The sequence below is a fragment of the Chlamydotis macqueenii genome, chromosome 3, assembly GCF_036417535.1.
Source record: "Chlamydotis macqueenii isolate bChlMac1 chromosome 3, bChlMac1.mat, whole genome shotgun sequence".
In the NCBI taxonomy this organism is placed as follows: domain Eukaryota; kingdom Metazoa; phylum Chordata; class Aves; order Otidiformes; family Otididae; genus Chlamydotis; species Chlamydotis macqueenii.
Window position 1 is genome coordinate 124,075,806 of NC_141558.1, and position 27,791 is coordinate 124,103,596.

At 45.3% G+C, this 27,791-nt stretch overlaps 1 long non-coding RNA gene across 2 annotated transcripts in view; it reads right to left on the minus strand.

Annotated features, from left to right (window-relative positions):
• Nucleotides 1–27,791, minus strand: part of LOC147601477 (uncharacterized) — a 374,683-nt gene that overhangs the window by 5,900 nt on the left and 340,992 nt on the right. For both annotated transcript variants that reach the window (XR_015258237.1, XR_015258238.1), the window contains 5 exons: nt 26,301–26,476; nt 24,579–24,661; nt 5,128–5,217; nt 3,727–3,815; nt 1,705–1,900 (listed from right to left, as the gene is read on the minus strand). This is a non-coding gene — a long non-coding RNA (uncharacterized LOC147601477). The remainder of the gene's footprint in view (nt 1–1,704; nt 1,901–3,726; nt 3,816–5,127; nt 5,218–24,578; nt 24,662–26,300; nt 26,477–27,791) is intronic.

Consider the following 27,791-nt stretch of genomic DNA (forward strand, 5'->3'; position numbering starts at 1 on the left):
CAGGGGGAGAGCAGCTTCCTTTCCACGGTAGCAAATGGAAAAAGCTCGCTTTTCAGCGCGAAGCTGAGCCAGGGCCCGCAGGGGGGATGCATAACGCGCGCCTCTCTCTGCAGACTGGATTTGGAAAGCTGACCGGGGCGGCCAGGACGTTCCCCCAGATCTCTTTTTCCACGCGCGGGCAATTGGTATCCCTAAAGAAGCCTCAGCCATGCACTCATGTTCCCTTCAAGGGGCCTGTATTTCTCCCTGCTTTTAATCTCACTGCTTTAATTCTGATTATGCACCCTTTTTTAACTAGGCACTGAACGGCCCACCAGAGTTATTTACTGCTGGTGTGCTGGATTTCTGTAGCGTTTTAACTACCGTCATATTCCCAAACGAAGAAGGCGACTGACTTTAAGTTAAAATGACTAAATTGTTCTCCACATATTAAAAAAGTAGCGGGAGAGCGTTTCACGTAGGACAGCGAAGCACAGGAGAGTGATGTTCTGAGCAGCCTGGCCAGTGCTCTGCTGCGAGGTGAATCCAGAGTCTGTCCTGAGCTAGGGCAGCCTTCGGCTGCCGTCCCGGCAAAACCCCGCAGCCACCTTCCCATGTGGGAGCGAAGCCCCCAGCTCCATCCCTTTGGGCTGCGTGACTCCCACGTGAGGGGGGTGGAGAGAAGGAGGGACTGTTACTGGGCAATATATTACCATCAGCCTATTCTCTCTCCGCTACAGACGGAGTTCAATACGTCTTTCGGCTCTGCGTAGCCAAAGGAGACCTATGAAAAACTTGCTCAGTGTCAATTATAATTAACGACGGAGGCAATCAAACGTTACAGCAAGGGGCACCCCTGAAATGCTGCAGACAGGCAACTCCCACCATGGCTGTCAACAAATGCTAATTCTCATTAACGTGGAGGTAACTCCTAAATGCTGCAACGTTGGTAGTCATCAGTATTAGCCGGTAGCTAATTAGTGCTAAGTGGGAGAACTAGTTAAAGTTGCAGGATGGCAAGCAGATGCAGATCGGAGGATTCAGCTCTGAGCTTGTGATCGCTGTTGGTGATAATTTCCAGCAGATTTTTGCACAGTCAAAAACCTCTCAGTAGCTGGAAGGGAAAGGAGGTTACCGGAACGGTTCCTGGGAGGCTTCCGTGGTCCAGGGTGCCGAGAAGCAAAGCTGTCTCTTTATGTTTAAGCTACCACCTCAAAACTGTTATTAAGGGCTGAGCGTTGCTATTGTTCAGACAGATTCCATGTCCTATAAAAATGGCTTTGCACTTTGTTTCTAGAAGAAGAGGACAGGATCCATCTCCTCTAACTGCTCTATGTCTGGCAATCAGTTACCTGCTCTGGGCTGGTCACGGCTGCCGCGCTTCAGGCACGGCACCCGGGGAGGGGAAGGGTCTCAACCAGCACAGAGAAAGCCCAGCCCCAACAAGAAGGACTTGGTAACCCAAAACACCTGCCTGAACACGGCCTTTCCTGCTGGCACGTTGTGTGAAGTGCACGAAGAACCGTTCAGAGGCACCGGGGACACGTCCTGCCATCTACGTGGCTGAAAACTTCCTGTGGCGCCACGGAGCATCGCCTCAGCCCTTTTGGTAAAGCGTTCCTCCAAACACCAAGAGCCATGTATTTGTAAGAATAAAAAGCCCACCCTGAAAAGCAAACGCCAGGCCACTACCTGCTCTGACAAATGGAATTAGATGTTCCTTACCTGAAATTTCATGAGCAATTAGCAAACAGCATTATCCACAGTCGCATGTACGTCCCATTGTCCTGGTAGCGATTTCAGCAGCCGCGACGTTTGCCGTTTGCCATCTAGCAGCCTCCAAACCACAGCTTTGTCTTCTTTCTTTTTTTTTTTTTTTAAACACAAAATTCATGGCAGTCAGTGTTTTAACACCTGCACACTGGGGGAGAAAAAAAAAACAAAAAACAAGGGGGGAGAGGATCATTATATACAGTAGGTTTAAATTCAGCAAGAGCACGTCGCGGAGCGGGGGCTGTGACGGCGACACCACAGCTGGAAAAATAACGGAAGATCAGGGGACCGTCTTCAGTGACAAACTTTCATCTGTTCATTTACAATTATCCCTCAGACCGCAACTAATTTGTTGTTAATCCCAGGAAAGGCAGATCACTGATTCTCCATCAGGGCTGCAGAACCTGGTCTATAAAAATTTGGGCCTCAGCAGGAGGCTGTGTGGAAGTGCGATTTGCATTTCAATTCTTAGGCCACCACAGCCTTTAAATCTTCCCGCAGCACTATCACAATGGAAATTTTTGTTCTCAGTGTGCTCAAAATACATATGAAAAATAAAAAAAAATCCTGGTATAATGGAAAGCGGTTGTTAATGGGGAAGAATGTGGCATTTATGCCCAGATTGTTTCACAAAACTCCATTACATCAGAGCCTTTCATCATTTTGTAGGGGATCGAGTCCCTCAACGCCATCGTCGGGGACTTCCTGCGGAGCTTGTCACTATCATTCCACTTCCACAAACACCACAGCCCTTTCAATTTTTATCTGCCCAGAACCCAGAATATGTTACATTATTTAGTTTTCAGAAGCAGCTTTTCTGTATGAAGAATTCGCAACAAATAAAAGCCATTTCCCTGAAAAAAAGACCAGCTTGTGAGTGCTGGTTAAGGGAATTTCGGGCTGGTCTCCTTTACAGAGGTGGCAGCAGCTCTGCCATCCCTCCCACTGACTGGTGGCACAGGTCCAACAGATCCTACGTAGAGCAGCCACCAGCACTGGCACCGGTAGCACGACGCTCACATATTTCCCCAAAAAACTTCATGGGTCAGACCACGAACCCAGTATACATGCTGGAGATGAGTTACTGACAGTAACAGGAGGGCTTCGCGGTGCCGCCACTGAATCAGGGAGACAAGTTTGCAGAAAGAGGTAAAAAAAACCAAAACCTACTCGTAACTGCTTTAGCCAAGGAAACGTTCCACGTCAAACACTCGCAGCCTCTTAACCCAGTGTCAACAAAGACAGGTCTTCGTGCCCTTCCTGTGTGTTTGCAAAGCCAACCCAGCCAAAGTCTTTGAGAGGAAGCCAGTGCTGTCCACGGGCCACAGAAGATTATTATTCATGTTCTGGCAGAGCGCAGATGCCTCTCTTTGCTGCACATGGAGCCAGATTTTGTCCTGAAGAGCTACATACGACCACGAATTCAAATTTACATTTATTTTGGCAATCTGAAATCTGTTTTCCTATGTGTAGAGTTTTATTGCCACTTACTCAGATACGGCTAAACTCAGCAACCCTTTCCAGGGCCACGTTCTTCAGCTGATTGAATTTCCAGGCTCCAAACCTTAAAGCCCAAGTAAAGGGTGCAGGAGTTTGCTTACCAGCAACAGGAGAACATCAAACGCATCTCAAACGCGTGTCCAAGTTTCTTTCTGCTTTTGCTGTTACTGGAGTTGATAGGAGAGTTCTATGGACTTCAGCAGACACAGGCTTAACGAAGGACATGTCTTCTATCCATCTTATAAAGGCACTCTCATTCCCTCACTCTATTTTGCCCTGTTGGGACCCAGCAATTTGTTTTATTGCACAGCGATACATGACTGAAGTGTGGTGCTCCACAAGGAAGAGGCCAAGCTTTGAAGAAGTTACTCCCATATTTGAGCCACCTGTATTCAGAGACATTTACGGGGGGCTGATTCTATGATATAACAAGACAGTGACTTCTGACCTGGGACATCCCAAAGAATCACTTACTTTTCCAAATGTTTGCTTTCACTGCACCGAGCGTCGGAGAGCCCTATCAGAATACTGCAGACTGCAAAGGAAGTCTGGTCCTGAACTTCCTGCGAAAAATAAATAAATAAAAATCCTCATACAAATGCAGGATAAATATTTTTTTTTTCGTTTCTTTAAGGACATTTCCTTGTTCAGAGCACAGCAAGCAGTCAGAAGGATAGATCTTACCAACTGCTCTTCAGCTTAACATCTCTGGCATTCAAAACACACAACTTCTGTGTTTGTACTACATTTCCCTAACAGCTTACATCGAGGCCAAACAGACAGCGTTCTGCAAAGGTCTTCTAAAACAAGTGTATTTAAAAAAGCAAGGTCAATGCCCAACATACGCCAGATTCTGCGAGCAGAAATCAAAGAGTCAGGAGCAAATGGGACATGTCAGAACTCAGGGGTTTGCCATGCCAGGCTCTTTTACCAAGTTTGCATTTCTGCTGCCAAAACCAGTAACAATCCCATCGTACGGGCTTCAGCTTTAGAAAAGTGTCTACAAAAAAAACCCCCAGGGTCTCTACATAGGCTACTCAGCTCAACAAATAAAAGTAACGCGTAGACAAATGTGTTTATCTGGACATGATATTTATTGTTGCTATAACTGTATTTTTCTTCTAATGGGACACATGCTGATTCCACACTTCAGCCCCAGGCTCTATTAAAATCAGATTAAAAGCATTAGTAATGTAGTTAATTCCATTTATAACATGCCCATCAAGAGAAAAGAGAGCATTGAAATAGAAAAATATATATAATGGAGATTTAGGAATTTTTTAAAAAAACATTCTGCTCCATTTTGATCTTAGTAAGCAAGGGTATCTAAAAAGAAAAACTTTTTCCACCGTTCAGCTGAAGTAACTCTGCCTGGTCTTTTAAATCATATCTTGCAGAATGATACTTGTGATTTCAATTAAAAGATACTATTGTCACTTTAGCCTCCCTCTTTCAAATTATTTCAAATTGATCCTAATGGCTTCGCCTGAAGTGATTTGCGTCCCGTAGTGAATCCCTGTCACTTCCAGCACCTCCCACTACTGCCCTCCCGAATAATCACCGCCGGATAATCGCTTCGTCCCCCTTCTCCCAACGTCATTGCTCACTTCCCCTCTGACTCTGCACGCTGGCACAGTCTGCAAAGGATTTTGCTCTTTCACATCTTTAACATCTGGCTTGTTGCTCTGGAGCTCAACAGTCAGGGATGGAAAAGAAGGATAAAAGCTGCGTGAAGAAGGCCAAACCGATGGTCCTACAGGTAGGCTTGTATCTCTCCACGGCCCGTTTTCCAGGCTGCAAACCAGTGGGTGAGGAAAGGAAGAGCAAGAGAGAAAGAGTGGGTTGTGGTTAAAATCCCTCTGGCACCGTACTCACAGTTTAGGGCCTGGCAGGTGCCGGTGCAGCCCGGGTCCGCTTGCTGCTTCCTAACAGAGCCCTGTGAGATGGAGACTGTCTGAGGTGAACCTGGTGAGAAATACAAAATTCCCATTGGAGCCTTTCCACTGAAAAGATGCCATCAGCAGAGGCCCCGAAAGGGTTTGGTGGGAAGCCCTTCAGCACGGCATCCCTCACGCACCCTGGTACCCACCACGGGGATGCACGGGGAACCACAGGCTTTCTCCTTCTGAGAGGAGGAGCCCATCTCCTTTGCCTTTCGTAGCTCTCATTATTAATTGAAGAATCATTTAGTTTGCATAACTGTCCTCTGCCATAGGTAATTCCAACCTTTCTCTTTAAATTGGCTTGTTAAACTAAATACAGTCTTTTGTTTTTGTGACTCCATCCATCCCAGCTTTTAGATGGACAGTCAGCGAGATGTGAAGGAAAAACCCAAACTAATAATATTAGGAAGCACCTCTTTATGTACATTTATGAGACCTACCACCAGGTGACTCCATTCTAAAATATCTGTATTTTCATTAAGAACTGCTTTCTTTCCTACACCTTGAACCTCATCATAATGCCCTCCTCCATAAGATTTAGCACTCTGGAAAAAAAAAATAATGTTAAACAAATAGCACTTTTACTTAAGATATGATTTCCAGAACAGCCTGATCTCTTCCTGTCTAATCAGACCCGATTAATTCAAATCAAACTGCAAACCTCAATTTTATTTTGCTTTAAAAACTCAAGATCAACAACAAATCAGCGGTATGTGGATATCGCAGAGGCGGTTAACACAGAAACCCTTCAGTCTCATAGAGTCAAATGGATATGATTAAACATTTCAAATAATTTATTAATATTTTATATATTCAAATATATACAGAGCAGATAGGACCAGTTAGAGGGATGCTCTTCACAGGGGACTTTATTATATTTATGCCTGAGAACAGGAGATCCAGCTCATGTGTCAAAGGGTGGTTCTTCAAAATAGAAAAATTATTAACAAATAATAGGGTTATGTGGGAGGGTTTGTGCCACAGAACTGCGCTAAACCATGCAATGATCTGCACAGATAATCAAAGTGCTCATGCGATACTGAGCACAGCAGATTAAATAAAATAAGATAAAATAAAATAAAACAATCTTGCCAAAGCAAGATTGCAAATGCAAAATAGCTATCTGCGCAAGAAGTGTTTCGGAGATTTACTGAGCCATTATTTCTGTGGAATGCGTCCTCAGACGGGCTCTCCGGCCTGACCAGTTTAATCCACATCAGACCAGGGAGACACCGGGGTCAGGAGGCTGAACGTGGATTTGGGCACTTGGCACAGCTGTTTTCCTGAGGTGCAATACACTTGTCAGCGGTGGTGGCGGTTTGCGTTTGCTGTACGGCAGCATATGCGCGTGCCACATTTGGGACCCATTCCATCTTTTCACCCTCCAGCCACTTCCCTTCCCTTCTCGTTAGCCGCACGGCCATATATCCTTCCATCCGCCCTCGCCGCATTGCAACGCCAGCTCTGCTCGCTCTGCTGACTTGACATACTGCCTGCGCTCCTTACGAGCTTCCCGTATGACAACCATCTGTAGGTGGGGCACAATTTGTATATATATTACCCAATTTATGTATATATGCACATATGTACGCACACAGACACGTTCTATAAGAAATCTTATCTATTCACTGCAACACTCACCTGTTCAGAAGTATTTCTGCTACAAGGGAGAGCACGTACAGACAAAGAAAAGTTGAAGAATGGCTGAGGAAATCTTTCAAAGGAGGGTGTAAACCCAAACTAGAAGCTAAGGTGAAAAAAAGGAGGGGATGGACTATATGTTCACATATCAGCCCCTGCAATTAAAATTGTGGCTGCAATCACACAGAGCAATTAGTGCATGTTGATATATTGGCTTGCAGATAAAACACGACCTGACTGTGTGTCCAAAGAGGTTGCTCAACGCTTCCTCTTGCCTTCTACACGCAGTTGTACAGACAGGACTGACGGCAGGACTCAGTTTTGCTCCGGGTTGGGTCACTGCATACAACAGTTAAGAAGAAATTTGGGTGACGTCTCGTTTTGAGGGGGCTGTACTGCCCGTCTCCCAACTCCAAATACACGTTTCCCACCAGGGTGCTGGGACACTGGTTCAGAGGAGAAAGTCTCTGGTCTGGAGAGGAGAGATGAGCTTGCCCAGGCAAGTTCCCAGTTAACCCAGTGCCTGAGCTCAGCAGCAGCTCTTTCTCAGGCTCCCCGGAGGTGGAACATGAAGTTCAGATAGAAGAGCTTTGCACTCTTTAAAAGAAGAACATTAATAATGTAGCGGCCTCTGATTCACTTTTTCACAACTATAACTACGTCCGTGATGACCGGTATTCAGATAAGGCCAGATCTCCTCCTCATCCCCCTCGAAACCAGAACAGTGCAGGGTTTTGGGAGCTTCACGCCTGGATGCACAGACGTGAGCCAGTCCAGTGGAGAGGTCCCCTGGGAAATGCAGATCCACGGTCAGCTTTTTCTTTCCACAAACATGAGCAAGTTTAAAATCAAAATTTCAGTCCGTAATAAACCTCTAATTAAACAGGATTTAAAAAAAAAAACAAAACCAAAACTACTCAGCTCTGGTTTGCTTCTGTTTTCATTAAATTTATCTTTAAGTATTTTCTAAAATCTCGGCCCAAGGAAGCAATCACCAAAACCCATCAGGGTTATTTTTATACACCAGCGAGGACGCTGAATTACCTTCCTGATGCAGCTCCTGCCTGGGCAAGCGACACAGTCAAACCCTGATCTGCATGTCCTGTGTGCCAGGCCTGCTGTTTTTAAACGCTACTCAAAGGCCGCGGTTGGGAAAATGATGTTACAGCCGTGGCCTAGATGGGCTGTCATCTCGGGGAGCGTCGTTTCTCTCGGCAGCTGCTCTCAGCAGCTATATCCCTCACCTGACAACTGCCTCGTTCAGCAACAGGTCAGGCCGGCAAAATCCCTCGCTTCCGTTCAGGCTCCCTAAGTATCGGTGACGGAGCGCAAGTCGCCTCTGTTTTTTCTCTGCAGCCCTCGTTACCTTAATGAACAGCATTCCATAAAAAATTGCCGCTGACAACTAAATCCTTCCATAAGTCGTGATGCTTTTGGGCACGTCCCTCTATTCTCCCATCCTCCCTTACGCACACATAGGAAGAAGTCCAAAAAATGAGGGAAATTTTGGTCTTCTCTTTGAGGTGACCATTTGTGAATCGGCATAGGAAATTAGTTTGCTCGCTTTTGGATGAACAGTGTTGAAGCAGTTGACTGGAGAGAGAGAGAGAGACCATCTGCAGAGGAACAAAAGTGAGGGTTTTCACCGGTACCTGCTGCTGCAGAGGGGGAGGTCGCCTTGCCCTCTAACACCAGTGACAGGAAGGGAAATTCATGGCTGGGGCAGGAGAGGTGAGAGACTGGAAAATGCCTGGCCGTTTGAATGTAAATAGTTACAATACGCACATGCATTTCATGCCATCTCCCTGCCCTTGCGAACGTCAGGAATGTCAAGTAGGCAGGAGGCCCCTCGAAGCACCGGGATGTCCACAGCTTACGGCAACGCTCCCGAAGTACAGCCCGTGGGCCTGAGGAGCTTTTGTAAGCAACGCGCGATGGCTTTTCAATTGTGGCCAACGCCGCGTTCCATCTTCTGAACAGAAAGGTTCTGTGTTTTGGGTGGATTTTGTTCTGTAGCCCCAAAGCCACGTCACCAAGTAGCCCTTCAGGAACAAAACTTGGAAAACTCCTTGCCGAGGAGCCTGGTACTAGAGCTAGAACCTGTGATGCGGGTCAAGGTTTTATCAGCCGTGGAGATCGGAAGGGAAAAAGCACTTGTGATACGCAAACGGCCAACCCAACTGCTTGGAGAAAGGCGCGGATTCAGGCTGCCGATACTGGCTCTTACACAGATAATAAACTAGACTGGCCTTTCTCCTGACATCACACTTCAATCAAAAACTTTCTCGCAAAATGTCACTTTCAAAGTTGCAGCTTTAAAAAAAAAAAAAAAAAAAGTCTTTATAAAAAATTCATGCCCACAATGATCTGATAATGCAGCTTTCTGATACCAGCAGATGTTTTGTCTAACATGTTCCCTGAAGCTGTACTCTGTGCCTTCATATCTTTCATTTCCAGTTGCTATCTGCTGACTGTGGGATGTCATGTACGTACCCTATAGCGATGCGCGGCAATTCGCATCTAACACCGCCGCGCGTAATGAGCTTCACAAGATGCTTGTCGCAATAACTCCGCACTTCCCCAACCATATGGAACACAACACTCCAAAGCCCACAGACACTTTTTTTTTATTACAGTTCAGATCCTTAAAACATAATCTGTGTGATGTCTAGTGAATGTACGTGAAGAGCTGCTGAAAACAAAGTTAACACTTGTTCACATCATCTGTTACAAATGTCCAATTTGGGACAATAAATTTCCTCGGAACCTGTTCTTTTGCTGACTCGTTGCTTTATCTTTTTTCTCTTTCTCTCACGTCGTTTTTTTTATGAACTATGCATATGTATTAAATGGGATTTGTTGTCCCTAGATACCAGTTTGCATAAAGTGCAAGCCATCATTGGTTGGAGAGAAGCAAATTACTTCTCCAGCAAGATCACACTTCTTTTTTTCTTTTTCTTTTTTTTTTTTTTTAATTTTAACAAACCGCAGGCAGAGGCTGTTAACAGCACTTAGCCAGATATGCAAAGTATCACTTTTCTCAAAAGCAGCTTGATCAATGAGTAAAAAAAAAAAAAAAAGAAGAAGAAAGGGAAGGTATTATTCACTTAAGTACAATGCAGAAATGACCCAAGACTGAAGCCATTCACCTGTAATTGGAGCTGCCTGATTCCCAGTAAAATACGATTCAAGTCTGGCTTAGCACTCGGGACACAAAGCAAAACACCTCGAGCCTCCCAGAATCACCATCCCCTTTCCCAAGTGTCCTCAGCGTGTTTCCAGAAGTCCCAAGTGCGCTCGTCACTTTTACGTGTTGCTTGGCTCCCTTGCGGAAGCCTGGCTTGTTCATTCCCGTCCCCACGCTACTCCCGTTGGACGCCTTCTGAGGGACTGTAGATACCAGCTTGAACTCTCCTGACGAGCGCGTGGAGGCTCCCCTCTGCCCTCCCCTCATTTCACCGGCTCCCTGGCACCAGAGGTGCTCCGCAGGATGGCAGCTGCCATCCTAGCAGGCTTTGGACCATTACAATCTCTCTTTTTTTCCCTTCTGCTCCCCGTTGCGCACACCTGTGACACCTTGGCAACAGCCTCCGCTACCGCAACGCGACAGATTCCCAGGTTCAGAGCTAGCCCTGTACGAGCCCTGTACTTTTGAGGAGGAGAGGCAGAGGGGGGAAAAATTAGAGGGAGGAGACTTTACGAATTCTTCAAGAAACAGATTATCTAAGCAATCCTGTGATGCACAGGACGATGTATAAACTCACCAGCCCACTACTAAAAGGATTTGCAAGCCGTGAGCCAGGCTCAGTTAAAAAGTGTGGGATATTAAATTCACTAAAGGGAACAAATCGGCAAGGACACTGAGCTGTAAAGTTTCCAGCCAGGTCTGAACTTCTTAAGGTGTAGGGGAGAAGGGGTCTTCTCGAAACATAAGTGTTGATTCTGTTGAGGTCTCTAAAAATGACTACAGGATCTGTCTCTCACTAAACGCTCACTCAGAATTTAATCCCAAATCCATCAATATCACGTGGTTGTATTATTTTACCTCTGAATTCAAAGGACAGACGATACTCTCTTAAGGATGGTTCCTGAGATCACACAGAACATTAGGAATTAATTAATCTGCGCAAGGGTCGTGACTAAATGCTGATGTGCCTTTCGGGGAGTTGTGGGTACCAAAAGAACACGCTGGGACCCAGGGCGTGTAGATTCTCAAGCGGTAAGTCTGTATTTCCTCCTTACCTTTAGCATCTATCCAAAGATACACAAATACCCACAGATTTTTACGCTGTGTGATGATCTGAATGTGGAAAAAAAATAGTTTCCGTCTGCAGAAATATTGGCAGCTTCTTGCGGCTTTTGCAAAAAGGCAAAATTCCCACAATTTCACACATCTCTATTATTAACGTATGCCGCTTTGTTTCCCTATTTATATTTGTCACATCTAAAAGGAACAAACCAGAATTTTAAAAAAGAGCCTCACTCCCAAATGATCGCAAAGGCACAAAGAAGTCATGCAAAGATTATGAGAAAAACTCACAAGAGGGAATTCAGTGCTGGCTTTGAAAACGGGGTTTTTTTTGTAACCAAGCACACGACACCATCGTTAACCGACAGAATCACCGCAGGACCAGGCGAAACCATGTTTGGGACACTTACTCGTGGACCTTGTCTCTCTAAATTTGCTGTCTTAAAAGGCGAGAAGGATGGACAACTTTCTCTCTCAGGCTTCTCGCAGTCGAAATCCCCGGCACGCTGATCTGGCAGGCGAAAAAGGCAGCGCCTAGGTGCCTCTGTACAGGTGCATCTGCAGCCGGATTCCCCCGGAGACAGACGCAGGCAAAGGAACACATCGCTCAAGCTCAGCCAAACGCGGCGTTTGGGACCCAACTGTACAGTAGGCGCTAGATAACGTGCAATCACGGCCTCCTACTGCAGCAAATTCTACATAAACCCAGGCCTTTGAAAGAGAAGTAGTAAAAAAAAAGGTGTTTTTCTCATTCCTTATCTGTACCTACTCCATTTTACCTAAGGCTGGCTATTAGCTCAGCTGGTGATGTCACTTACTTCACTGGAACCTGTTATCATGGAAGATTTCTTACCGGATTTTCTATTTTGTAAGCTTCGCGCTTTGCGCAATGTTGTGTTTCGTTCTGTTAGCTAAAGGGTTAAGTAATTCACGTTTTACCCATATAGACTAAGTTATACTCCCTGTGGGTTGCTGGCTTCCTATTGGCTAGAACGCTGACCTTGGAAACAGACAAAAATGATGCATTGTTGCAATAAATATTATAGCTTGCACCTGTTTCTAATTAAGTCTGCCAAACAATTTCAGAGATACTGAAAAGAGAAATGTGTTGGCTTCTAATTGGGCGTTCTTTGCCGTTTGATCTGGATTATTCAGCCCCCCACACGACCTCACCTTCTTGGTTCTTGTTTTTCTTTTTCTTTTTGGACTTGAAGAAAGAGCTATATTGAAAGAAGTCTTCTCAAAGAGGAATATCTCTGCCTAAAATCAGTAAAAACCTGAAAATTGATGGATTTACACCAAGGCTCAAAATAGTTTGCAGCAGGATACCTCAGAAATCTCCAATATGGTTTCTCGGTTTCACAGGTCTGTTGTGGTCTTTGTTTCTTTCAACTCCTCTCTTTTAAACTGCAGAGCTTAAAACAACCTCTAGCTATTAGGCTGACTGAGAAGCAGGAGGTTTTTGCAACTGGCCTTCAACATATTGGGGAAATAGCTGACCCACCAAAGAAATGTTAACGGAGCAGTGGTCACCATCGTATTTCAGAGTTAACGATACCTTGGGAAGACGCTGGCAGTCGTTGCCTATCACAGCAATTGCTTTAGGGCAGGTATAGAATCAAGAAGAGAACGCTGAAGGCTTCACAGAGAGGTCGTGGTTCGCGGTTCGGCACCGCGCTTTTCACTCGCTGTATTGATTCTCACGTTCATCTCCCACTGAAAGCTCTCCTTGGTGAAACGAGTAGGTATTTCTTGCACATCTACCCAAGCTGTGCACAGTTTGCATAGATTTAACACCTGCTCTGTGATCCAGCTCTACGGACACATGCAGTAAATGTTGACAATGTTTTCCTTACCATAAAAAGTAAAGAAGTAAGGAATTGCTATTATCTCCATTTTCTAAACGCAGACTGGAAACCACAGCTCAGCCAACACTTTTGACTGTCAATGACAGCAGCAGTCCAGCCCCTTTGGTCCCCACGGGGTCCCTTTTCTCACGCCGGGATAAGCATTTGTGCATCTGTATTTTGGAACTGATCAAGGAACTTATCCAGCTGAAAACTAATCCAGGGAGGAAAAAAAAAAAAAAAAAGAGTTTTTATTTCAGCCACATCAACATCCTGATTTTGGTTTGCACACAGCCTGGCAGGAGAGGACTGAACAGCTCAGACAGAGGGAGCGCAAGGCAATATTTTTGGATGGAATTGCATGAAATCACAGACAATGCAGGTCTCCAGAATCCACAGATACCTTTTGCTGTTGTTAATGTCATCACCCTCACAATCTAGCAAAGATTTGCTAGCTGTGTTCCAGTCCTCTGAGCCACCCAAAGTTTCCCACGTGTAGATGATGTATCATGTTTGGTGGAATTCAATGACCCGCTGCTCAGTCAAAAATTAATTATCCAGGGGTGGAGGTTGCAAAGGGACTATTTTAGTAGTGATACTAAAGAAGGTAGGATCAGACAGGTTAAAAATAAGCCTAGACACAAAGAAGATATGGTGAGGAAAGAGAATGGCTCAGCCTGTGCGCGGTGTGATGATGCCTCGCATCAGTATTGCGGCAAGAGTTCTGTTCAGGAGGAGAGAGACTACAGAGATATTTTGCAGGGTCAGCACATCTTCCTCTGTCTGATACACTCTCTCTTTCCCACTTTTCCCTCCACGGCAGGTAATAAAATGCCTGCTGGTACCCCTCACGACTGGGGGTACCCAGAGTGGTTCAGCCCATCGCGAGCACTGTGCCAATCATTTAACAATTCCCCCAGCTGCCTTTGTGAGAAGCCTCTCTCTTAAGCCTCTGGTTTAAGAATTTAGAGTAATCATGTAAAAATGATACCCCTGTGCTCTATGATCCGCTGAATCTCACTAATGCCGGATCCCAGAAGAGGGCTTATTAATGAAAAGATGCAATGCTTCTCTCTCTGCTCGTGTTTCACATGAATATCTCTCATGGATTCGGCAGTAAACCTTACTGCTGATAAAGTAAGTATAATGAACCTCTGTGCTCCAGGAGAATGAAATCTCAGGCTGATGAAGCAGTTACCTGCTCTACTTTCCAGCACGACGGCAGGCCTGAGAGGTACGAGGAGAAGAACTCAACTGCTACGGGAACAGCGGTGCCGTACCGCAACCTCCTAAATCTTGGGTCTGATTTGCTAGCGATGCCTTTGGCTGCATGGAAAGATCAAGAGTTTGGAAGGGAGCAGTTTGTAATTAGCTGAGAGAAATGAAATTATGCTTTATTATAAATCACTGAGTCAACAGAAGAAAGGAGGTTTTTAAAGGGACCTTGAGGTTACTCTGTGTCCTTTCAGCATCATACAGTAGTCAAAAACCCAGTCAGCTCTCGCCAGTTGGCCAGCTTCTCAGAAGGGATGAGCACCAAGTGTTCTGCAAACAGCAGGATCCTGCTGCTTCTTGTCCGAGGCTCTCTGTGATTTATGTTTTGCAATAAAAACATGCCTTATGAATTACCCCGAATCTCAGCATCAGTAGGATGGTATAGGACACACAACAAGAGTCTGGAAGGTGTCACTCTGGAGTATCCCAACACGATCACAAAGAACAGCTTTACGTCCAACAACCGGACTGCATCCGCTCAGTGCATTTCTGATACCTGGGTCGTGACCCATCTTTACAGAGCCAGCTCCACGTAACCAAATCCAAACTTCTCAAACCTTTGTGAGGCCCAAATCCAAATATGAAAAATTATCACAGAGATCACAGCACTGAAGAGCGAATATAATCCCATCTCAAACACTAGTTATTATCCTCCGCAGATCTATTCAACGATTTAAACATCCCACGAAAATGTTAGCATCGTCCCTCACTCCAAGGGGATTCTCCGGTTAGAGGGAATATACCAGGGTGTAACCCCCGCTATTATTCAGACCCAAATGCCCCACATGTTGTCTTTAGAGAGGAAGGCAGTCGCACCACCTTTAGATGTGTGCTTTCCTCCCTTTGCTTTTACGTTTCTTCACCACGCAAAATGTACTTAGCTCCCTGCTTATTGAAGGAAGGATTAGTATTATTTTCCTTCCTCCGGTGAACTTTGTTTCGCTTCACTCTGCATACATTTTGCTAGGCTGCGTTTTCCTGCCAGCCCACCACTGTTCAGCAAACCACGGCACTTGAGGCCAGCCAGCTGATACAGCGATGCCGTTTTACTCGCATGGAGCATTTCTGGAATCACGGTTGTGCTCATGGGATGAATGACAGCTTACACCAAGAAGCACAAAACGCACTTCCAGAAGCTTTGCCCAGCTGGGACAGAACTAAAGCAGCCTCAAGCTGCTGAGATATTTGAAACACTTAGAGGAAGACATGTTTTGAAATGCTGCCTGCTACTGAGCTGCTCTCCCAGCATAAACATGGACCAGGGACTGCGAAGGGAGCTACTTCCCCGTCCTCCCTTTACTCTGCTGCCGTATCTCATGTCGAGCTAGACTGGGAGCGCTGGGAAAAACGCCCTGCTTTGGGTCCTGTAAAAATTAGTATAAAACAAACAGGTAACAAATTGGCAATGGCTCCGTACAAGGTCTCTTTTGTTGTTGCTGTTAAGATTGGTTACGTTGCCCCGTAGGGAAACCAAGTAGAAGTGTATCTTTACAACTCACTGTGCTCTTGGAAAACTAGATTGGAAGTTCCTGTCTGCATCTCTGCCACAATGCAGACCTCTCTGGAACTATTTTCTTTTTCTGGTGGAATTACACCTCAAGTCCTGCTAGGTAGTCACTCCCTTTGTTCCTGCGAGCCAAGCTCGTTGCAAGATCACGCTATGCCACGCTGATAACCTCACGCTAAAAAGGATGAGATTACAAAGGGGGCAAAATACCCTAGAGGGTTCCCCTTTATCAGAACCTTCCCTGTCAGTTTGCCTTCTCATTTCCTGAGCTCTTGTCTGATTATTAGTGTACTGACAGAATAAAAATAACCTCATATTCCTACATGAATCATAAATAAAACCCTTTTATTTCATCAAAGAGGTTGGCAGGTTTATAGTCCTTTGCAATGCATGCACGACGTGAATGACATACCTTTAATTTTGCTGACAAGCTTGTCGGGGTCCTAATGAAAAAGAGTAAAAAGTGGGTGACTTCTCTAAAGGTTTAGCGGTTGCTTTTTGGTGAGGATATGTATTTCACCTTGCCACTGTAATCAAGGAGCCAACTGATCTCAATAATGAACTCTTCAATTACAGTCCACTTCTGACTCTTCAAGAATGCCTAGGCAACAATAGCACAGTGATTATTGCTGATATTACAGATTAAAGCAACCTGGGGGGAAAAAGGAGGGAAAAGGGGAAAAAAAAAAAAACAAAACCAAAAACCTGAGCAGTGTCCTTGCTAGAGCTTCGAGTATCAGAGTGTGACAGCAATGAACCAAAAAGAGTGATCACATTGCAGATTTTGGACAGCTAGATTTTTTATCGCTGTTGTACCACTACTCTCACCTGTGTTTTGACATTAGATATTCCTCCCCATTTGTTCAACCAGTTAGTTTGCTTGCAGAAACCAGTATCAAGTATGGCAGAGGTTATCTTGGGACAGTCCCATAAAGTTACCCCAGCCTGACTGCTGTTCTTTTTTCTTTTTTTTTTTCCCCCCTAATTTTGGTGGGGGGTTTAGAGGTGGGGCTGCTGAGGGAGAAAATGAGAGACACAACTGAGGTCCTCTGACTGGAGAAAGAAGCAGGGGCTGTGTGTGCAGGATTACGTGTGCACAGGAAGATGGGGCAGAAAAAGAGAAAAAGTCATGGACGGCGAATTCCAGATCGCTATCTTGTCAGGATTTTACGAGATTCCAGAGCTGCACTTCTAATTTCCATGACTTTCCATTTTCCTTTGATAAGCTCGGGAGCAGTACCTAATTTTATTAGGAGCTTTTCATCAAACGTGGATATCTTCCTTCCTCGAGGGATTCCCTAGCCACAAAAAACATCAGGTTCTGTGAAACACTAGCTAATCCTAGTTAGAGTTACTTGACCCTATCAAGCTCAGAAATAAATTTTACTCTTCATGAGTAGTACTGTTTACACTCCAGACAAAATTCTTAGATCTCAAAGTTTTCAGAGGAAGAACATTTTTCATAATGCCAGAATACTGAAACTGTTTCTTGTTTCAAATTAAATACGCTGACAGACTTCGTCTTGACGGTGTCTGACACCGGTGCCTGATTTTCTTGGCATAAAATCCAAATGGGTAACGGTAGGAGCCACTACTGGCAAGATCCAGCCCTATACTCTACACATCACTACTTCTTGCCCTCGACCTTCCCCTTCTGTGGCTGTGCGCAGAGGGAGCTTGCCAAGAATCAAAGCACCACTTCTTGTTCAGTGGAGACACAGGCTTCCACGAGAGGCTCCAAGTTTGGCGAACCTCTTACAGCAAGCGTTCGCACAGCGCGTGACCGCGCAAACCACCGCGGCACGTCGAGGGGGCGAAGCAGGAGCAGGCAAGTGAGAAGCTGCTGCTAGCAGCCATCAAGAGGGCAGATGGGAAACGCAGAAAATTTGGGGATGCATTCAGAGCTGATAGAGAGCAAAGCACAGGCTCCAAACCCAAATGGTCGGGATCTTTCCAAAGCTGCTTTGCTCCACTCTAACACATTTAACAGTTAGCATCCCCTTATTTCAAGGGTGAAATAGAATGGGTTTTGTACTCACTTAGTGCCTTGCTCAACCAGCGTAACCCCAGTGCTTTGGAAAACAAGGGATCAGGCACTCTGGCTGTAGTGGCGTCACTTGTTCAAGCTGTTTGCAATGAAAGGTCTTGCTAGAAAAGGTTAAGAAAAGACTCACACACCCCAAGATTATCAGTTTGTTATCACTATTAATAATACTTTCTAGTACTTAACACGCTACTTTTCATCTTCAAAGCACTTTGCAAATATTAATTAATCCTCACAATCTGCCTGTGGGGTAAGCAAACGCCGTTGCTCCCAGCACTTGAGTCACGGGGTTATCTGGCTTGCCCAAGTCTAGAGGGTTGGGATCAGCCTCTGCACCTCCTGCTCTGATGCTCTTGATGCACTTGAACACAGGGTTTCTCCTTCTCTTAGACGGGATGGTGGATGTACATCGCTTTTATACATGAGATATTTTCTTCTGAACTGACAACTGCAACTTCAGCTGCTTGAACAAGGCTGCAGTCTTCTCCTTTCTAATGAACTAGGGATGGTTTAAGGGAAAGAAGGACAGGCCCCTGATGGGGTTTTATTTGTCCATGCTTCTTTGAGTTGGTAAACCACACCGCATCGCTTTATTGAGTGTCCCTTTAGGAGTATATTGGAAAAAATTCTATCTGCCACAATTAATTCAGCGCCTAGTGCATCACGTGGCACAAGCCTGGCGTCGAAACTCGGCATTCTCCGGGAGTCCGTTGGTCCCCCACCGGATGTCAGAAAGGATAGTAGCTGTGACGTGTGATACAGCTGCTGATAAATGACGGCGATAATGCAGAACAAAAAGGCTAATGAATTCTCTCCAACACCACACTACTTTCATGAAATGAATGTGGTGATGACCCTATTTGCTACTATTTTTTTTTTTTTTTTTTTTTTGGCTAGTGAGTTACTTATCCCTTTACCTGCACGTTAGTTTTATCTTCTCTGTACAATGCTCTGGAAAGACAGTCAAAATTAACGTCAGCATCTCCCTTCACTTTTAAACTATAAAAGAGCCTTTGAAGGTGGAGTAAACCAAAGAGGCCAGTAACTAATTATAGCCCATTGTACTGGACTTTGAGGAATAATGAATAGAAGCTATTCCCCGCGCGCTTACCGGAGTGCTCTGCAGAGACAGTGGCGCCTTTGTGGGAGAGGGAGATCCCTTCACTGGACCAGAGAGAGAAGAAATGGAATTGTTAATGTATGTAAGAGGCAGGAGGATTTCTATGGTGCTGTTTCATTGCAGAGGCAGAAGGTAGCAGAGCCAATCATGAAAAGCGTAAAGGTGTGAAGGCACAAAGATGGAGAGTTGATTAAAAGCACCGTGGGGAGCGTGAGCGAACAAATCAATGGTAATGATGGAATTATGCCTGAGCGGAACCCAGTAGACTACAGTGTCCTGGTGACTTGGCGCTGGGGATTAAACGTTGCGAGGAGCTGAGCCGAGCTCCTGTCCAGCCTGCTGGCACTGGGAGATACGCTGATTGATGGGATGGGTTACGCTACAAAACTGGGTGAGGTCTTTTGAGGAAAGACTGAGCTCAGCATAAGAACCTCTGCACCCCAGTGAGATGTGAGGGTTGAATCCTGCCCGACCAGGAGCCAGGGTGGAGGAGAAGCGGTGTTGAGACAGATGCCAGTCACGGTTGTCACGCCTTGGGGAGCGGGACAGGGCTCATCTGGGGAAGCAGGAGCACAAAGGAAGAAAAGGTAAAAGATGAGGGAAGGGGCCCTGAGGGTGCTCGGTGTGCTTAGGGGTAGCACCTGGCAGGGAGGCAGGGGAGCGGAGCCTCAGAGGCTCACAGAGGTGGCGGAGAGGCGGCAGCAGTGGTGGCCGCGTGGGGCGGCGAGGCAGGGGCTTGGAGAAGCAGGCGGGAGCTGAGGGAACGCAGATCAGAGCCGGCTGTGAAGGCGCTGAGAGAAAGGCCTGGAGCAGCCTGGAGGGAGGGAAGAGAGGATTGGAGCAGGCGGTGAGATCAGGCGGTGAGATCAATGCGGGACCGGCTCTAGCTGGGGCAGCAGCGGCTTGGGGCTGCCAGCACTCACCGGTGCTGCTGAGCTGGCCCTGTGCTCACAGCCACATTAAGCACGTTAGTATCCAAAGTGCAACACAAGCTGCCTTAATAGCCAATACCTCTACGAGCAGCCTTACACAAATACAGCTTCAGTTCCCTTCTCCTTTACTATTTCAGGGATTCCTTTGCTGGTCTGAGGCATACATCCTTACCTACAGAGACCCGCCGAGCGCGCAGCCAGCACAGCCTCGAGCTGGTCGTCGTCGTGGATCAGCGCAGTGAAGAAGCACAAAGCAAGGACATTTTGTGTCGCTGTGCAAAAAGGCGCTTTGCAGAAGGCAACATCCAGGCTGCTCCCAAGACTCAGCAGTCTCAGCTCCTGTATAGCAATTTGGACTCTCATCTTATCTGCTTCTGTGGTTAGCAACCTCAGGAGGAAGGGCCTGGGGCCATTTTGCCTGCCCCAAGTTGGTGTTGCCACAAGGGCCATTGCGATGGATGGAGGGATGAGTCAATAGTCGGTGCCTGTCAGGATGGACAGAGAGGGTTGAAGTGTATCCATAGGGGATAAAATAATGAGTACGACTGTGCTGTAACATGAAGCAACCTGGAGGTTTTCTCTCTGATGACATCAGCCACGCCGCCCCAGAGCCAAATGTAAAGGTAGCATTGCCCGTACAAGGAACGCGAGGGGCCAGTTTGACCTCAGGCCTCGCCTGACAGGCGATCCTCCCACACCACAGTGCCAGGGCCAGACTTTTAGCAAATACAACAAGGCCATACCTGGCCTTTTGGCATGAACTCACGGTGTGGTAATTGAGAGCTAAAAACTTTCAAAATCAAATATTTGCCAAGTGGTGGAACAGGCCACTGCAGTCAGAGGGAAGCTGCTCCTAGGTGGCCTCAGTCAGTTCAGATCCTGCACGCAGCTGAGACGCTGTGGTGGCCTCCGTTAAGAGACCTTCAGATCGCTAGAATCCAATTGTGCTCTCAACAGTCAGGCCAGCTGGGTAGGAGAGACCAAATTTTAGTCATCCAGAGCTCGGATGTCCAGAAATAAAATTCTCAAAAGGAAAACACAGAGATTCACATGTAGAAAACAAAGATTCTTTCCAAAAGGTCTTAATGAAGATGACTTAATACGGACAGTTAAAATACCCAATGTGTTAGCTTCCTACAAACTAACAAACCACTCACTGAGAGAGGAGCCCGATATCAGAAAGTGAGAATCTGGTGTTTGGCTGCATCTTTGCTCTTTCCTAGTAGTGACGGGTAAAAAGTCTGAAAGGAAAGTATAAGGCTTGGAATTGAGCTTGAGCTTGTGTCTTGGGATGGGTCTGTTCCTCAGCTATGTTTTTTCCACTCTTGAAAGCAGCAAGCACCAGAAATCGGAGAGGGAGGATCTAGACACGGCACAAATATTAAATGTAACTATAACACATTCCAGCACAGACCCTTCAGTGAAACAAGCCCTAGAGCAGAGCTCTCTCTTCCTGTTGATGACAACGCAAAGGACTCCGGCATAATAGTATTTACTCAGTTCAATGAGAGGTGCAACGCGCTTCAGCCTTAGAAACAAAACTTGAACTGTTTAAGTGTACCGTTTTCAAACTGGAGGATTTATTTGCATGTGGCTGTTGACTTCCACGGGAGTCACTGCTGCACCCAAACGCGCTGCTTGGAAAGCCTTCTTGAGAGGTGAAAAGCCTGCGTCGCAGCTCAAGCAGAACCCAGAGCGAGGAAGCGCAGGCTTCGTTTAGATACAAACAGATGTAAAAATACATTTTAACTTTGCAGGTTTCAACTTTCCAGAATCAAACTAGCCCTAGAAACACAGGGACAATTGGATTGGGTCCCTGTCCAGTCAAAACCTGTATGTTAGAGACATCCCAATTAAGTTCCACGAGGTTTACAGTTTAGCACTATCTAGGACTCGGGAATCGAGCTTCAGACCCATTTGGCCATTGCTCTACTCAGTTGCCTTACACAAACCACCATCTTTTATCTCTTTATTTCAGTAAATTGGGAATAAATATACTCATTCTCTTGGAGATCACTGGATGAGAATTAAGCGCTGTTATCATGTACACCCGTACCAAATGGGTGATGCTAGCACCCACGGTAAGTAGCACGTCTTGTCTGCTACAGAGTATTTTTTGGCACATGAGGGTGTGGGGAAGTGTTAATAAGCACCTGGACTTTTGCCTTCATACCGGTGAGAGTCACCTTAAGAAGTCTTTTGTTATTTACTTTTATAAGTAGATGATTGAGCCTTTCAGCCTAGTCCTCTTAAGCTTTTCAACACCAAAACAGAGCATGCATTCCTACTTTAGCTCACGTGGTCCCATTTGTTCCAATCTCAAATCCCCGCAACCTGAGAAACAGATCTTTCCTAGGATGAAGTTTTCTTGAAAAGTATGATGTGGTAATCTTCTTTCTAATAAAGACTACACAACTGTCTTAATCCTATGAGAGGCACTTGAAAAAACCTTTGTTTTTGTAGATCCAGCAACTTTAGAAGACAGTAAACAGTAAACAGCGGGCTAATCATTCTGTCTCCATTGACAAGCAGTGAAGGAGTTAATTATCTGCTTCTTTTCACTAATTCTGTTGCAGAGCTCGGTTGTGCATATTAAATGTCCAAGTTACCAGATTCAAAGAAAAACTTGATCTCAATTTGGCTACGTATTAAAAGTGCCGTTCCCTGTTGTCCTACCTAGCGCCGTTAATTGCATACATTTACCCCTCTATTGGAGAATAATTTAGCTTCGGATTGAAAAGAAAGAGCCCTGGCCTTGGTTATTTTGGCATACAAGTCTCCAGTATGACTCTGTTTTCTAAGCAGACATTAATGATTCTAAAACTAATATTCATTGTTTGAAGAGGCATAGTGGCCTTGGCATTTACTTAACCTTTCGTCTCATGTAGGAGACTGAGTCAGCCTAAATCCTTTTCTTAATTAATATCTATTCTTTTTTTTTTCCCTGTCCAACATTATTTATTAAACAATTTGCATGCAACAATTAGAGTTGAGAGATTAGAAAAAAAACCACTGTCTGAGCAAGCTCACTTAGTACAACCACCGTGAAACTGGTCCTCCAGCTCAAACAAAGCTCTGAGCATGAATGAGATGGGAATAGGGAGTGAGTAAGGTCAGGTGAAAAAAAATAAAAAACCAAGTCCCACCATCCACCTGTTAGCCCTAACATTAAGCTATCCCTACTAAAAAAATAATAATTCTAGAGGGAAAGAGATAAAATACTACCGTAAAAGCATAAAAATCAGGAATTTGACACCTCTAGTGAATGTCAGTGATGATAGCTATGGTTGTGAATAAAGCTCAATCACTGAACCGGTTTGCTTCTCGCTGTGGTAGAAGAAATTATCATTTCACATTCCTGTCTCAACCAGAGCTCACCTACTTTTCCAGCAAGCTTGTTTATATAGAATTCTTTGCACTTTTGTGATTACACCCGCTTTGCACGTGCTGCCGAGCGTGCAGCAAAAGACCCTCAGAAGTGTTCAGATCGACACGGAAAATGGCAAGGACACCTTTGGCAGCGAAACCAAAACCATTCTGGGGTTGCATCACCAGTTGTGTGACATTAACCGAGAACCGTATTGCAGCTGGCTCACATCTAAATACACGGAAGCAGAGACTCAAGCATCTTTCCTCACCCATTCTTCCAGGCAGTGGCTATGCGTACTCAGAGGTGCTCTGCTCAGCGGATTGACGGTCTGCAAGACAAGTGACTGAATCTCCTTTTATATCTCACCAGGGTTGGATGGCAAACCCGACCTACATCAAAAACTATAATGCTCTCCAGACTTTGAAGTCATAAGCAACACGGATGGGATAATATGAGCTGTGTCTTGCACCCACTAGAAGACCTAAAGGAATCAGATTCATTATCATCCTAAGTATTAGCATCATTATCATCCTAGATCTTGTATTAGCTAACGATCCTCAATCTCCCTTCTAAAAGGCTTTAGGAGATCTCCGGGTACCACACAAAGCTCTTGACCCACAATTATCACATGAACCTATAGACAGTGAACTCTCCTACCTGTACAACAAGGTCCTGAGGGTGACATGCATGACTCGCTGCTCTGCAGGCAGGCAAGACGTGGTGAAGAAATAAAGAGCGACCGTTGCTCAGGAACCTTCCTGAGAGCTCAACTCAGTGGCCACTGCCACTACCTCAGAGCTGATGCTCCCCAAAGAAACAGTCTAGCCCTCGGGATCCAGAAGTGTCATTTTCTTCAGAAGTACCTCACCAGCGTGGCACTACTTTAAATATTATTTCAGGCATGTAGTTCAGCAGGTAATTTCAGGGCATGAACTTAGACAGCAGGTTTTAAAATCCAAATGCACATCTATAAACCCAACGTATTAATAAGTTAACAGTTTTCAATACGACATCAACATTTGCATGCGTCTTCCTACTTGTTATGTGCAGTACTACATTTTTAAATGTTTCTTGGATGCTAGCCAGAGAGTCTGAGTCCCCAGTTAGTTCATCTATTACTTTCTTGCCACAATAGATCTGGGTCTTGGCCAAGTGCTGGACTCAGACTGCATACAAAAACACAGAATGCTCCCCCTTATCTATTGATAGGTCTACACTTCCCAGGGAAGGGGAAAAAAAAAAGTAATAAATTAAGATAAATAAGTAAACACACAAAAATCCAGCACTAATTGTAGTAGAAGTATTTTTAGCATCTTTTAACACTACGTGTAATCAGAAGATTTCCTTAGATATTTATACTGCCTTGGTCTCCCAAGAGTCTAATTCATGACCATTCACCTGAACAGGAGAGGAAGACCTCTTCTTTAAACCCTTCCTGGAGCTCCTCAGGCTTTCAACGAGAGTGAGCAAGGTTACATGACCTGAAATAAAACAGGAGAGGAAGAGGCTTCAGCACCATCTTTCTTTCTTCAGTGTTTCTCAACCTATGGACTGTGGAAGGGTTTAAAGAGGCCGTGAAGGGTTAGAGGCGGCCTCTGTTTTACATTTGACCTTGAAAATTTGTATCCGTTACTCAGGGCCTCTGGTATCTTCAGAGGAAGACAAATGAACACAGAGGAGACACCTTTTGAAAGAGTTCTGAAAGCACTGTCCAGTGCAGTTCTGATGGGAGGGCAGTGAACACTGCCTTTTATTGTGGGTTTAAGGTAGCAAACTAATACTTATATTAACAAAGGGCAAGAAAAAAAAAGGAGTGAATGACATAATGATCCTGGCTGTGGTTTTACAGCCACTTTAATCCACCAGCAGTCTGAGCTGCCCTTGAAAGGGCTGGTCCTGCCTGCCCGCCCAGCCCAGAGGGGACCATTTTTGCCCACTCGAAGATGTGCGTTTGATCAGAGAACTAATGGGCTAAACCACCACCTGACCCTAAAAATTCCCCTTGAGGCTGCTGAGCAGATGGAAACACAACACTCCTCTGAGGAGGGCAGGCAGGCACGGGGAGGTAGGGATGGGACTGGACGGGTGCGCCATGCCCTTGGGTAACCACCACGAAACCTGAGCCAAAGACATGCAAAGCCAAGAGCAGCAAGGAAGTCGTCTCACTTTCACCCAGGCTGCAGCTAAAATCACACCCCAGTCCACGTGGAATATTTTGCTGTCAGTGTAACACTAATCACAGCAGTCCACTGGGTTGACTTGTAAAATTTTGCTAATAATACCAAGGTAGCTGACAAGTTAATAGAACACGTGATTTCCGTACCTTCTGCTTGAGCTGTGTGAGTATTTTTTCTCCTTAATTTGCCCAAACAAAGCACCAGTGCCTTAATTTCAGTTATTTCAGAAATTAGATCCTCTTGAAGAATGAAAGGATGCTGTGTGTGAGAGGAGTAGCTTTTTTTATGAAGACACGTAATTAATGGAAGCCATTAAAGATACTTGTAAAAATGATTCCGATTTTTATATACGATGACTAACTAACCTATTATTGCTCTTCTTGGTCAGAGATTAATGGGAATTTCTTAAAGGATAAAGAATTATTTAACAAGCTGCAGGATATGTATGGGCTTAGAATACACTCTGTGATAGTGAGAATAATAAGAAATGTAGCTGTTTATTTCCTTGACTAATGAACCAAAGCTAAATTCAGAGATAGCAGGATGTCAAAAAAACCCAAACCCCCCAAAACCAACAAAAACCTAACAAAGCAAGTGAATATTTTCTACATTAATTTAATTTACATTAATTTAAACACATATTTTAGCGAAAATGTTAAGAAATTCAGGTTCTCATCTGCTCTAACTCCAGGTGGCACAGGAACACACCAGCACGCTCTCTGACAGGACTGAGAAGCACCCAAGGCTTTGAAGAAAGAGTTTAAAATCAGGTGATGCTGAGTATTCACCAGCTCCTTGGGAGGGGAGAGAAAGAGAGAGAGACTGCAAGGCGGAGAGAATAAACCACTTTGCTGCTTGCAAGAGCTTCCCAGGAAGGAAGTTTCTTTACAAAGCAATGACAACAATGTGCTTGGTCAAAGATTTCTACAGAAGGAAAATTGACCTCTAAGACCACATGTAACAGAGTCACTTGATGATTCCCTTGACGATGGCACACATGGATAGCTTTCACTTTTCCAGATTATAAGTGACCTCAGAGTGTCTTGAAGGATCTTGTCGCCACTGGGTGGAAAAGCACGTGCAAAGAGGGAGCGGAGCATCTCTAGGCTGACTTTGGCACTAAAGGAAGAGAGCAGATAACATTTCAGGAGAGGAGGAAAAGGAAGGCAAACCAGTTTCTCAGGCAGCTGAAAATTGTGTTTGGTTCTTGTCATGACTGATTTGCCAAGTGTTTTCTGCAGTAACTGTTCCGAGCGACCAGCTGCAATGATTCATCTGCCCAGGTGAAACAGTAATAGTTCCCTCTCTATCTGAAACAAATAAACTTACTCCAGCTCTTCCAAAACGGATCCCAAGCAAGCCAGGTAGCAGCAGTGAACCTTCTGCAGCTTGCCACCAAATTATTTCAATATCCGCTGTATATTCCCCCTCTCAGGGCTCATTCGTTTTTCTCCTTTGACTCTTTGAAAGCGCACAAAGAACTGAATAACCTTTTCCCGGCGTACCTGGCTGCAGCCACATCACTGACGGGGGTCCTGAAAGGACCTGAAGCGTACGACAACATGGCACTGCAGTCAAGAGCCTCGCCAGGGAACGGAATAAGAAGATTTATTTTATTTTTAATATTTGAAAGATTTCAAAAAGCATTCAACTGGATTTCTCACTAAGAGGATGAGTGAAGAGAATCCTTTGTAACTAAGCTGGGAGGCCCAAGTCTTTTATCCATTGTTACACAGTTTTTCCCCAGGGCAGAGTTAGGAAGGCCTGCAAGCCCCAGAAGCTTAACAAGGCGAGTACACTGGGTGGGCTTTTCTGCCGTCGCCTAAGCTCCTCCTGAGGTAGGAGCTGTCAGAGCGGAGCAGGTCCCGGGCTCCATTTCAGCCACCAACGGAGATTATTTGGGAAGATCCTAGCAGCAGCGGTGCTCTCATGGAGGGGGATCTGAATACACGCACACTCTCGGTACCGAGCCACTTGTACGTCTGCTTCCTTCGTTAACCAGAAACAAAACCAACCCACAGAAGATGGGTAGCGAATCAGCACTTGGATTACTCACCGTGCATCAGACTTTGTCAAGCTGCCTTTTCCTGGTGGCTTTTTCAAAATATTATATGTGACTGGTTAGCTGAAGACATGTCATATCTTTCAGGGTAAGTTGTGCAAAACGAGGAAACTACTGTAACTGTACTACTAACATCTTTTTTTTTTTTTTTGCCTTTTGAATGTTTTACATTTTTATGTGAAATCCCTACAACCTCGACGCAAATCAGCTGGTGGGGTTTGATCAAACGGACCTCAGTACATACTCTCTGAGCTTGGTTCACAGCACCGATTCACCAGATTCACCCACCTATCTCACAGAAGTCTGGTTCTGGCTGAACGCGAGAACTTCCTTGAGTTTTTCCCAAGCGCCAACAAGGTCAGAAGATGCTCA